The sequence below is a fragment of the Pelodiscus sinensis genome, chromosome 4, assembly GCF_052426305.1.
Source record: "Pelodiscus sinensis isolate ZL-2025 chromosome 4, ASM5242630v1, whole genome shotgun sequence".
NCBI classification, from domain to species: Eukaryota; Metazoa; Chordata; order Testudines; family Trionychidae; genus Pelodiscus; species Pelodiscus sinensis.
The window spans coordinates 105,611,028-105,625,023 of NC_143055.1; the positions used below are offsets into that span (position 1 = coordinate 105,611,028).

At 37.4% G+C, this 13,996-nt stretch overlaps 1 long non-coding RNA gene across 7 annotated transcripts in view; it reads right to left on the reverse strand.

Moving 5' to 3' along the window:
* LOC142829565 (uncharacterized) overlaps nucleotides 1–13,654 on the reverse strand; it is a 112,799-nt gene extending 99,145 nt beyond the window's left edge. For 2 of the 7 annotated variants that reach the window (XR_012904082.2, XR_012904080.2), the window contains exon 1: nucleotides 13,400–13,645. This is a non-coding gene — a long non-coding RNA (uncharacterized LOC142829565). Of the gene's footprint in view, nucleotides 1–13,399 lie in introns of all 7 variants that reach the window. The other 5 variants (XR_012904075.2, XR_012904079.2, XR_012904072.2 and 2 more) reach the window with 5 other exon arrangements.
* Nucleotides 13,655–13,996: the final 342 nt, after the last annotated feature.

The window sequence follows — 13,996 nt, forward strand, 5'->3', positions numbered from 1 at the left end:
TATACGGGTGATCCGAGAATGGGAAGAGTGCAAGAACTTTGTGCTTCCATTCTCCACCCAGTCCTTTCCCATATTTGTGTCTCTTACAGGATGAGCAGGGATAAAATCAGTCCCTATGTTTCAGGAAGCATAGGAATTGTTCTCTCTATGAACCATTGGGATGGATGGACATTACTCCATAATTGCTTGGGGGATGGACATGGTCCCTCTCCACTGGCCTGCAGAGAGGGCCAGATGCACCGGAGAGTAAACTGCACCACTCTAAAGGATGTCCTGGCCTGCACATCTCACTATTGCACTGGTGAAATTGGGCACAATCCCTTTGTGTGTGTGTTCTCCTGGAATAGTGCCCTTAGAATTTAGCCCTTATTTTCTGAATAAATGTAAAGACATGCTGGCAGAGTGAGCCTCAAATAGATTTAGAGCTAGTAATAATTTCAGGAGCATGACAAATATTATTTCTTTAAACATATGGCATCATACTCATGGACCTGAAAATGCTGTTATAGCTATACTATTTTTCATTTCCAGAGCCCCTTGAGGGCTGAAATGTCAATAGAAATTGTCCAAAAAAGGATGAAGATACAGTAATAGCCTCCCAAGTGGGATGGAAGAGTCAAAAGCAATGTCCTGTATTCTTGAAATTCAGTGGTACATCAATTCTGCGAATCTTCTGCTTAAATGAATGGCACTTATACCAAAGGCCCAACTAGTTATCTTTCAATCCTAAATCTCCCTTCACTTGTACTAGTTTTTCACAGGGGTAGCTTTATCATTAAATACATTTGACAGATTTTCATAAAGCTAGATGCCTAAGGTTATGCTCCTAATTAGTATTTACAGGTCTACTTCAGTGGGCTAACTTTCTAAAGTGCTGATAAGAAAATATGCAATGAAAACGATTTAGACTGAATAGCCAGCTAAATCTTTGTAATTTCTTTGGTGCAGAGACTGACATTTATTATATATATTTGTACAATTCCCAGCTTATTCACATTCTTTCCCAGTTACAAAGCCCCATAAAAAATTTCAGAATCCCCCATCTGGGAAAACTGAATGGGGCTCCTTACAATTCGGAGTTTCAGAATTATATGTTGTTCATCCAATTAGCCTTTGAATTGCTTCCCCAGCACTCAAATCACTGCCACAGTATCAAGCATCTATGTGAAGTATTCACCCCCTCCCCCATTACGGGTGCATCTGATTGCATCACAGTCTTCAGTATATTTATCCTCCGTACAACTCCATGAAGTAGACAAGTACCATTGTTTTCCATTTTACAGATAGAAATTGAGTCACAAAGAGTACAAGTGACTTCCTTAGGTTGAACAGGAAGTTTGAACCAGGAAGTTTGTGGCAGAATGAACCTGGGTCTGTTAAGTCTTAGGCTAGTAATCTAAATACTAGACCATGCTTCCTCTTTGGGAATCAAACAGTAATTTTATATGGTAATGAAACATATGAACACTAGGATCCTGAATCAATTCTCATGTTGCAGCTGTGTATGAGAAAAGAGAATCAGGCCTCCACGTCCTGCCCAAGGAAAAATATTTCATAGTGAATGAATTCTGCACCTCACTAAAGCAATTGAATTAAAACATTTTGAACTAACACAGAATCCACGAATGTTTAGTCTACCTTGAGCCTCCTCCATGTAATTTGGAAAGAACACAATATTCTTCATGCTAATGGAGTGAAGTTTGGATCTTAAAATTTCAATATGTTGATAAATACATTAACAAACTGTAAAATCGTTTTACTTCCACAATTTTGCTAGCACATCAGCAAACCAATATTTAAAGATGAACACATGCTATTTTAGGACGAAATGTTCTTAGATGTTGTCTGCTAAATCCCTATAATTAGCATGGCCCCGGAGAAAGTCATTTGGTATTTGATGAAACAGGGCATGAACTCTGCAGCGACGCAGGGAGGGGGAGGGAAGGGGGTCCGTAATGCTATCCAGAATGACTCTTGGAATTTTTAACTACTAGATAGGTTCTCCTTATCTAGGAAACTCAGGAGAGAGAGGCATTTGTCCAGTCTAATGACCTCTGTTAGCAGATTTATGCCACCTCCCTGAACACACTCCTCCTTCCCTCCCCATTCTCTGAAATTTAGTAAACCCTAAAATCTGTAAAGTTTATATTTAGGGAAAGAATACTGAATTAAACTGGTCAAGAAAACAACCCAGCAAAGCCAATTTTTCATTTTGTTATTCCCATTATTATTGTTCTGTCATTAAGAACACAGCACAGAAATATAACCTTAATGGGAGGGAGAAGGGAAGAATGAGTTGAAAAAAGTCATATCAGATACAAAAACCATCAAGCAGCTTAATAGGATTAAATTAAAAAATGTACAATAAAATAGACAATCTGATTAGGAAAATATAGACACTACCTCATTATCAAGAGCAGTCATTTCATTCTGAATGTGTTACCTAGACTTCTATTTCCCTTCACAAAGGCACAGAAGACAAGATGTGCCATCACTGTTCTTTCTAATCTTTCTCAACTTTGTGCAGATTTTTTCCATCCATGTGCCAAATAAATTTGAGTGCACCAAGACATGTGTGTATGTGCACCACCAGTAGAAACAAAAAAACTAGCTGTCGGTGCTCTGCTAACCAGCTGTGCATCATTTGAACCCATCTTGAGTGGCTGCACAAGCATACATCTTGCAGGAACACGGTATATCACTATAATTTTTCTTCAGGTACAATAATTTATTTTTCATAGTTCAAGTGACAATAACTGTCACCAGTAGCCTTATTATAGAACTATTTCAGATTCAAATGTTAAACACTTTAGTATGGATGTCAGACTGTTGTTATTCTGAATGAGTCTTCACAGTTACAATCAATTAAAATGGGATGGATTTAAATTTTATACTGTGATGTTGGTCAGGTTTGTAAAATGAAAACTAGAGACTGGTTTGGAAACAGGTCCCATTTTATGCACTATATTATTTTAATTTAAGGGGTCTGAGTATGGGTGGGGAGAGGGAGAAGAAGAGAAGGTTATAAAGGAACAGTGGATTGAATGAAAATTTCAAGTTTAGCACTTTTCTAATATTATGTCCTAAGGGGTGCATGCTGCAAAGAAAATGATCACACATGTCAGGTGAGCAGCAGCCCAGAATGAGTAAAAAGTTACCTATTATATTAAGGACTAACTCCTTGATTAAATGTAGCCTCAAAACAAATAACTTCTCTCTGTGTTAACTAGCCTAATTAATCTTCATGTTAGATTAACTTGATAAAACATTGACCTAATTTAGGATTAAAAGATTACAAGTAACATTTTCAGCTGAAAGATGTAACATGCCTCGTGTCAACACAGTAATGACAGAATTAACCCTGCCAGCCCTCTTGAATCAGTGCATTAGATGTTGCTACTTCAGCAGGGTTTAGATGGTCTGTTAATGACTGCAGTACAAAAAAAGGGCTAATGCTGAAACATTCACAGCTTGAACAGACTCACATAGGTCAGCCATATACTAAGGGAGGCCAGAAAGTCAAAAGGGAGTATGATCAAGCATACTACACTTAGACTCTGAAAATGTGCCAGCTGCTACTCATCAAGTGTATTCTACAGTCAAATATGTGTTTGGCTCCAATAATAAAATAAATGGGATTGAAGCTCTTTAACTTTTTAAAATTAATAAAATAAAGGAAACAATGGTGAAGTTTGCTTCTACCTCAATATCATAGAATCCTAGGGCTGGAAGAGACCTCAGCAGGTCATCGAGTCCACCCTCCTGCCCAAAGCAGGACCAACCCCAACTAAAAATCGGACTTAAAAACCACTAGGGATGGAGATTCCACCACCTCCCTAGGTAACCCATGCCAGTACTTCATCACTCTATTAGTGAAAGAATTTTTCCTAATATCCAACCAATATATATGTATGTATCATGGATGTCAAAAACATAAAGCTAGTTCAGTGGGAAAAAATTAAAAACTAGACAATAGATTTGAGCAGTGTGAGAGACAAACTGTTTCAAAATATGAAAATTGCACCACAGAAGGAGCAAGGAAGAGACAGAAGTATGGATGATGTAGACTGGTGACAGGGGACCAATGAGACTATTCTCTGGATTGATAGCCGGATAAGGACCCCTCGTCCCCCAAGTCTAACCTTAAGTAAGTCCAGCTTCTGAAAGGAAGATATAAAATATTTTAAACATGGGGAGCCAATGATTTTAATGTATTATCCATTTATTGTGTGATGCTATGATGAATTAACATGCCAGATTATATATAATCATTATATGTAGACTAGAGTGAAATTGTAGGATTACAGTGGTATAAGACTGACCAATATCTAAAGGGTATCATATTAGATATCTAAATAAGGATTGCTGAAATGCAAGACTTGTTGGCTGAGGCCTGCAAGTTTTTAGCTTAGCTACTTTAGCCGTGGAGATAAGAAATGCTGACATAAGTAAGTGACCAAAGAATGCCCTAAAATTATGGAAAAAAAGATGCCAACTGGTAATATTGTGAAAAACAACCTGAAAGATTAATTGGAAATCATAAAAGATGCTATAAAGACACATCGGTCTCTAACATGCACCTTAAACACAGGATACAGGTTGCGCATCAATGTCAATGAGAATATAGTGATAGAAATGTAGCCGTGTTAGTCTGTTGTAGCTGTTAGTCTTTAAAGTGCTACATAGTCCTGTATTTTGTTTCAATGAGAATATAGAAAACCTAAGACAGGGATGGGGAACCTTTTCTGGGCTGGGGCCCAGCCTAGTAGATTTTGTGTGCTCCAGCCCCACAGTGGAGGATATGGAGACGTGCCAGCGTGGGCTGTGGGCGGGGCCCTGATCCAATGCTCGGGTGCCGGATCAGCCAAGCTGGGGGCCACAGCCGACCCCTGGGCATGAGGTTCCACACACCTGAAAGAAATCGGAGTCCCTTTTGTTTCTAGGGGACAACAGACCAATAAGGAAAAAATGAGTTGTCCCTTCATGTACATGTGCAGAATGTAGGTATAGACAGAATCACATTTCAAAACAGGGGTGCTGAGAGAAGGAAAACTGAGATTGTATGGGTAAACTTTATCAGGAACCATGTATTTACAGATGATCAATCCATGAGAGAACCATGAGCCTCCAGCACTATCAAGGGGGATGTGGATATGTCTATAGTTATTATTGAACAGATAAGGAGTTATGAATGTCAAAGCATACACAACTTTGTTAGTAATTTTAATAAAAAATTGATAAATATAATAGTGGACCTTGTTCTTGTGATTGCATGTGTTACTAGCCTATGGTTTCACATGTTCCTATGAGCTCTGGACCTAAAATGACAGGCCATAACTCTGCTGAACTTGAGACTGTAGTCATTAGACCAAAACAAAATGCAGAAAAGGTCTTTCTTCCTTAGTCAGTTAATCTTTTTTTTTTTTTTTTTTAAACAATTTCCACAATGTTGTAGTATTATTCTTTGGCTAATTTTGGAGGATTCATTATTATTATTATTGTGCAAACTTTACAAAAGCTTAATATATATAATCTGGCCTGCCTTAAACAAGAGGATAAACAGAGGAATTTTTTGTATTTATTTCCATTAAAACCCTTTGCCTCTTGATAATTTATTGCTGTAGTTATAGCTACACATTATGACATTTTTTTCCTAAATTAAAAAAGGAACAGGATATTGAAGTTTTCCTAAAACTACTATTACTAATGTCCCAAAACAGAGTATTGTGAGGTGTTTTATTATATTCTGTCATTTACCATAAATTCATGAAAAAGAAATCAAATTCTTAATCCCAGTTTGGTCAGTCAACTTGGCACAATAGAGAGAGGTTTTGAAAGCTGAATAACAGAATTACCAGCATTTCTCTTGCTTTTTTTCTTCTCTACTAACAGATTGTAGCCATACCAAGCTTTGCTGCAATTCTCATCAGATCTTAAAAGCTACTTAGGGTGGCTACTAGGTCAGTATGCAGATGGGAAAATATAAAGTAGCACTTAGATGTTGTCAGTGATTCACCAGACAGGAAGCCTTACAAAAACCAAATTGCATGGTAATGGAGAGAACGGTATGCTGAATGTGCTTTTTGGTTGGAAATAAAACTGAGGTCTTGACCATCACTAATCATTAGTGAGGCCATTATATTCTTATGGAAGTCACAGAGAACATTGGAAGCATGAATATAAATACATTCTATGAAATCTTGGAAACATCTTTAAAAATACATTTGATTAAGCTTCCTCACCAAGTGGCGTTACAACCTAGTGTGTGAGTTTGCAATGCCATGTAGGTTTGGCCTATCTATCCTGTCTGTCTCCATCTAGTGAGGAATGGGTGGGAAAAGGCAGGTTGGTGCTGCAACCCTCTTGCTTTCGGTCACAATGCTTGGAACAAGGAACCATGTTCAGCCCTGTGGGACAGGAGTCTCTGCTGTGGGGTAGGCTTCTTCTCCAGTTCCCCTATTAGTTCCATGCATTACTTTCCTCCTTCCCCCGCCAGCTCTGTGAAATGTAGGAAAAAACTTTCTGTGCCAAAATTATATCTTTAGTCATTTAATACCCCATTGCACTCTAACAGCCAGGTTGTTAAACCTGGGTTCTGGACAAAATTCCAATTTCCAAAATTCTAAATCTCTAATTACACTGCCTGTACCTACACATCTCTACAACTGCCATTAGGATGGGTTTTCTATGCTGTCCTGTAAATTTGCTGTGTTATTACTTTATGTAGCTGCATTTTAGTGATAAATGAAGCCACACCCATGCATATTTGCATGGCTATTTGTAAATTGCTTTTGAAGCACTCAGAATGAATATATTCTGTATATGAGGAGACTGTCCAAACAGTCAAATTTGTGAATGCAGTGGACATGATTTTGCACACCAATTCAGTGACTATCTAAGCAATAATGGTAATTATGCAGGCAAATTGTACAGTCACGCTGAAAACATGTATAATGGTGTAATGCATATACATTTTTTAAGATTCTGGATCTATATTAGCTGTCATAAGGAAGAAAATATGATTCTGAAATGTAAGACAATTACTTTAAGTTGCTGTTGTACAAAAATGAGCTAAAACTGAGAGGATTACATTTATTGGCATGCTTTGTTTTCTTTGTGCTACAATCCCAGTTTATGGCTAACTGTGATGCTTCAGTGTATATTGTACTGAGAGCTGCAGGTATATCAGAGCCCTGTTGGAGCCTAGAATAATTCAGCAGCAGATACAATTAATTCCGTCTTTAAATAAATAAATCCCACTAAAATGTCTCTATTCATATATAAAGTGGTTTCTCCCCTCCTGCCATTTACACACCCTTAAATAAAAGATATTTATTCCTGTGAGGAGAATTGAGACTGTTCAAAATGGCTTCATTTTTGTTATCAGGAAAGTACAGGCCTGTAGCTCACTTTCATTCTGACTGCCTTGTGCCAGGATATTAAATTAAGTCTCCTCCCTCTTCCATTAAGTGGTTAGCTTTTAGTCAGCCCTCAGTGCTGAAGTTACTTTGAGTGCATGTTGAGTTATTAACTTTCTCCTTACTTGGATTTATTGCTAAAGTTTTCGTACTCTTACAAAACAGAAATTCTTTTGGTGGCGAACCATTGTAAAGGCTTAACTTTTCAGAAGTATTATTCTTTATTCTAGATCTGAACTTGCTTTCACTGACAAAAGGGATCTCCCCCCCCCCATTTAAGTTAAATGGGAATGGAACCTGCTTCGCTACCCACGCTGTCACATTTACTAAGAAAAATAGTTTGTGACAATCATCTATGTGACTAGATAAAAGCAATTAGTGTCATTAATTATATCCACAGTAGAATTAACCACTGCAGCCAGTCTAAAATTTCTCAAAATTTAAATGAAATGAGAAATAAATCAATGATGTTTTTGTGAATTCCCCTATTCCTGCCATTATTTACCGGCTGCTACCCCTAGTCATTGAACACAATATCCAATAAATGGAGAGCTTCATAAACATTATTTTGTCCTCTCAATCCATTTGTGAAAGAATGATATTCTCACATTACAAAAGGGGCAAGCGAGGCACAGAGATTAAATAATTTGTTCCAGGTTACATAGCCAGTCAATGTTAGAAGCAAGAGTAGAATTGAGTGACACCAGTTCCAAAGACTTAAATTCAAACGAACACTTATGCATATGTTTAAACTTATACTTATGAGTAGTCTCCTTGATTTCAAAATTAACCATGTTTTCTTGAACTGATGGCTCTCTTTAAACCATGTCTCCTCTCCAGCTAGTCAACATGTATTTTCTGAAAAGGCATAGAGAAGATTTACTTTATTCATTTGTGATCTCATGGTTGGAAATAAAGATAAATATTTTATAATTTTAAAATTCTGATTTGGGGCCAAATCATCCCTTCCATGTTCACAGATTGAGGAAGAAGGGGGCCAGGGGCTAGCATGAGATAGCAGAGGAGTGCTGCAGTGTTCTTCCTTTTCCTAACCCTAAGAAAGTTTCTCCATGGCAGCTCTAAAGAGTCTGGAGTCCATACATGGGAGAGGGAAGGAGCATGGTTGGGGGATAGCCACTGCATGCAGCATCAAACCCAGCACCATGAATTCTTGAGTTTGTTAAACTGTCAACACTTAATTTAGATGGATTATCTGTGTACTTTAGGGTACGTCTAGACTACAGAGCTTTTCCCGGATACTGGAGGTATCCCAGAAAAGCTCTGCCATATCCAAGGAATGGATGGAAAAGCAGACGTGTTTTTTTCAGCATCCTTGTAAATCTTGTTTTACGAGAAAGAAGGGATGTTCCGAAAGAGGAGTTTTTTCCTGACATTTGGCCCCGTGTAGACAGGTCAAATGTCGGAAAAGCCTCTTTTGGAAGAAAAGCTGAAAAAGATATGCACATTTTTCCGACTTTTTGTAGTGTAAAGTGCTATGTTAAGAGGCAATTCTTGCATCAGTGGGCACAAGGTGATCCCAGAACCTGCACTGTCAGGAACCCAGACCCAGTGACATAAGACATCCATGTGGATGGTTTTAAAGTGCCACAAATCCTTGAGATTCTATCAATTTCTGTGGGAGACACTACAGGTTGAATCTCTGTAGTCCAGCATGCTCTGGTCTGGCAACATCCATGATCTGGCATGATTTTATTTAGCTGGATGTCCACTTATGGGTGTGGCCACGTTTCCCACAGTCCCATACAGTCTGTTTACAGCTACCAATTCTGGTGCTCAGTTTGCTGTTTTTTAGCGCTATTTTACCCTTAAACATCTTCTAAGTGTCCAGTAATCAGTCGAAGTGTTGGTAATGCTGATAGACAATATGATCTCCCGGTCTGGGAAATTCTGTGGTTCAGCACTGGTCAGGTCTTGAGGATGCTGGACTAGAGAGATTGAACTTGTTGTTTAGGCGAGGGAATTCTGCCCTCTTCCCCCAGTCAGTTCCATAGAAACAAGGGGGATGAAATAATGTTTAAGAATGGTAAATTTCCAGGAAAATTCTGAGTGTTCAGCTCAGTTTTTCTTCCCTGTCTGGGAACAACCTACCCAGGACTTGATCTGGCCTTTTGTTCTCAAAGCCTGCAATTTAAATGCTACATATGTTCTACTGCTTTATAATCTCTTTCTGTCCATTTAAAACCAATATGTGCTGTGTTAACATTACCTATGCTCTAAAAAGTTTTGGGTGCTCAAAAGCTATGCGTGTCAAACAGCATACACGGTCTGCCTTATAAAGAAGCAAAATAAAAAGAGTGGATGAGAAAGTCAGCAAGGTTTTATAGGAATCATCTTTGAGATTATGACTCTCCACATTAGAAAGTTATTTCAGTGTCTCCAGAAGAATTCAAAAAATGTTAACATTCAAAACTGTGAGTACATTTAGTTTGTACCAATGTTGTCTTCAGCCACAGTCTCTATTTGATTTTTAAACTGCATTTACACAATGTATCTCAAAAATTGTTTACACCACAGAATTTTGATACAAGTAGATGAGACTGATGCATGTCATTATTCCTAATTTTCAAGTAAGGCTACATCTACACTGCAAAAAAGGTGTTCTTAATACACATTAGCTAACTGGAATGGAAATAGCAGTGAAGATTTAGTTAGTAGGCTTTTAAATTCAGTTTAGCAGCTCAAGTTAATGTGCTGAGAGGTCTGTCTGGACCACTCAGCACCCTGCGTCTGAACGAGGGTACTAGCTAGAGTCTCAGCTGGAGCTGCAAATGCACACAGCTACTTTTAGTGTGCTAGCTCAAGCCCAACTAGCATGAGTCTGTCTATTCAGGCTGGGAGTCTTGCTCTCAGCTGTAGTGTAGTCATTTTCTAGGAGAGCCCTGAGTTGAACTTGAGCTGATAACCTGACTTAAAAGCCTAATTGCTGTGTTTTTTTAAAACTGAGTTAGCTAACCTAAGATACAAATGCACATTGATTTGCAGTGTAGATATACTCTTAGTGAACTATTAACTGGTTATATTGTTTTGTTGGCTAGATTCCGTTTTGCCACTTTATTTGATTATCTTACTACTCCATTACTGTTCTTATACTGTATGCTGGAGTGGGGAAGAAATATAAAGGGATGTCTCTCTCCTCACCTAGACTAAAGACTTGTTTGTTGGGGCGTGTGTGTACGCGTAAGCCTTTTATGATCTAGATTCAGCCAAACCCAAAACAATCACAGGAAAACTGGAAGGTTATGTAAATGCAGATTTCAATCTTTTCCACAAAGAGGTGAGGCACACATCTCTCTTTATTAATCCACAAATCTCTTTTCTTTTTTTTTTAAATGGTATTACGGCAGGTAAGGAGGAAATTAATTTAACAAAGTATCACATTTTAAAAAGTACAAACAGATAAATAACAATTATATATAAAATTGACACCTTGTAACTTCTTATATCTGTTGCCCCTGTTTCTTCCAATAAGATCTGCTTGTTTACTGAGAAAACGTTTTATTTATTTTAGTTAGAGCAGAGTGAATATACCTAAAATATTTTCCAAGACATTTGCTCAAATAGAATTAGTGTGCACTGATGTTTATGTCACTTTTGTGGTCACTTTCCATAAATTATAGAGCAAACAAAATTACTAGCAGGAATGTTCACAGAAGCAGCACATTTTAGGTGAATAGAAAATATTTAAACACATAAATTAGACATTAAACATGTGAACTTGTTTGCAAGGGATACATTAATTGATCAGAGAACAGAAACATACTATGTTATTTATTTGCCCTATCAAAACTAATTAACACATCTCAGATTTCATATATTCAATGTATGCAACCGCTTATGGATGGAATTCAAACCACAAATTATTATTGTAAAATATCTGTCAAACTATTTCCAACAGTGAATAAGTGTGAGAAAAAAATTACAATCTACTCATGGATTGTTCACAAGCAGAAGAAGAGTTGAATTTCAATGCATAAATTATTTGCTGCATGTTCCTAGATGACCTTCGTTATTCTTGCAGAGCCAATACATGTCTGAAAGAATGAGTTGTATTTTAGTCTGTCGCATGCAACAGGAACAAAATAGTTCTACTTGGCTCCAATATACAGAATTACTATTATTAGTCATGGAGTGTTATTTTAAGAAGTGGAAAACATGCTTCTTTATTTTCAAATTGTTGAGTTTGCCATATAGTATTGGCATTTGGTAGGGGAGAGGGGAATCAAATTTTTAAGTTGTAACCTGAGTACGTTTATTAAAGAATTGAAAAAGGTGTCCATGATGACATCTTAACTGTCAGTCATTCTCCTTATTTTGATTGCAATTTAAATGCGCCCTCTTTGACAAGTTATATGTGTTAGTTGCGTTATTCCCATTATGAAATAAAAACTGCATTAGTCACCTTGTGAAAAATGAGACCTGATTGAAGTTTACAAATATTTGCTGGAGACCATTATTCACTGGCTTTGTCTGTAGCCAAAGAAGTCACTGCTAACTAATAGCAAGGATGACCATTTTGTCAGGGACTAATACAACAGCATGACAGTGACATGGACAAACACTATTATAATGAAAAATGATGCAGGTCTTTCTTGAAAAGGGCATGTAAATTGCATTGTATGTCTTCCCACCTCCACCACTGAAACTTGTGACTCACGATCTCAAACTTGTAGTACAGTAATGAAATAGTTACTGAAAAAATCAGAAAGTCACTTTTATTGTTCATCAATAGTATCTAATTCTTTTTGCTGAATTACAATACACTGCTCCTCAAGTTGAAATTATCTACGCAAAGTGGAACTACAGAATAAAAAAGCCTGAAAATTATACTGAACGTCACACTCAAGAGACACATGCTTCTCAACCCCCATCCCTCCACAGAAAAGTACAGGTGTTAAAAGTTAAGTTTTCTAGATATTTTCCCTTTATTTTATATTTTATTAATGCAATTTCATATCTGTCTTACCATCTGTCACAAGAAAGAATAGATATAGAACAGTGGCAAATTCACGTTACAGATACTGTCGTGGGATAACAAAGAGAAAAGTTAATGGACACGGATTTACAAATTATTAATGATTTTTCTTGTCATTTCAAGAAAAATGAAAGCTATGCACGCTGTCTCTCTCCCCAAACAGATTGCATTTTATTCCTCTGCAGTTTGTCCGTCAGGCTTCACTCTGACAACATAATCCAAAACTAATCCAGAGCATTCAGTTTTCCTTGTTGGCTCTCATGCACACTGCTTAGACAAATCCTGCTACCTGTCAGCCCTCCTGTGTGTGCCAAACAGGCTGCCAGGTTAACCCCTGGGGAAGCTGAGAGACCTGCTGACTTAACCCCTGCTTCCCTTCAAATAATCCACTGTAAATACATAGAATGTTAACAGGCTAACTGCTCTAATCAGGGCTGGATCCCTTAAAATCTGTTTCATACACAGCCCTTAAGAACTAGGGATCTGAGCACCACTGCTGGAAGAGGAAAGGCACTGTTTCCAATAACACAAGCTCTAAGCAGATGGATAGGAAACACTGAAACATTTTAATCCCCTAAAACAGTTTGTGAAAATATACACATCACTTCACTGGGCCACCTCACTGCTTATAAATTCTTCCAAATTGTCAGAACAAAGTAAGACAGAGCCATAAAAGAAATCCTAAATCCGTTATAATTTAGATTCACATCCACTCACTTTCTCTCCCCCTGTTGTTTTTGCCAGTCATTATTAAAAATTAACTCATGTGTACTTAGCTTTGTTTTTTTAAGGAGCCTAAAATTGTACATATATAGAAGCAATAACAGAGTTCAATACACAGCAACATTTACAAACAGGGTTTTAAAATAATGTTGAGATGTAAAAGTAAAGAATTATTTTGCACCAGTACTTAAAACAATTCATTCCTGATATATCAAACCTGAAATACAGAGAACAATTTCAGTTTACAAGTCTTAAAGATACTCACTCTTTATTTATTTATTTTTTTAAATTCCTTGTCCTCATTGGAATTCAAGGCACATCTGCTACTGCAGCATCAACAATCCACAGCAGAAAATAACTTGGGCGAGCACGGCATACCAAGGAACACTTAAAAGCCACACTAAGCTTAGCCACATGAGAAATGTAATAAAACATCACTCAGCTCATTTAATGTTTGGAAGGCATGATGTCCCGGTTAATATCTGGAGTGGGGGAAGGGTAGAGTAAGTCATGGGAGGGTTCCTGAACTCTGCCACAAACAAAACTGGGAAGGTCTATTGTGACTTCTGATAAGAACATTTATTTTACTTGAATTAAATTTCAAGGCATTCTCTTAAGAGGAAAAAAAGGGAGACTATTCTTCGCCTTCCCCCTTTCATATTTATATATGGACACACAAAAAACACACACACTCCTCAGCCTCTGGAGTCCTTCAAAACATTTAAATTGTGTTATAAAGACTTACTAGCACTGCTCTTATATAAATTTGTGGAGCTAATAAACAGACATTAAACAAATCAACAAATCTAGAGATATTTAAAATAATCCTCTCAACTAAAAGGGTTCACACTTGAAGGCCATT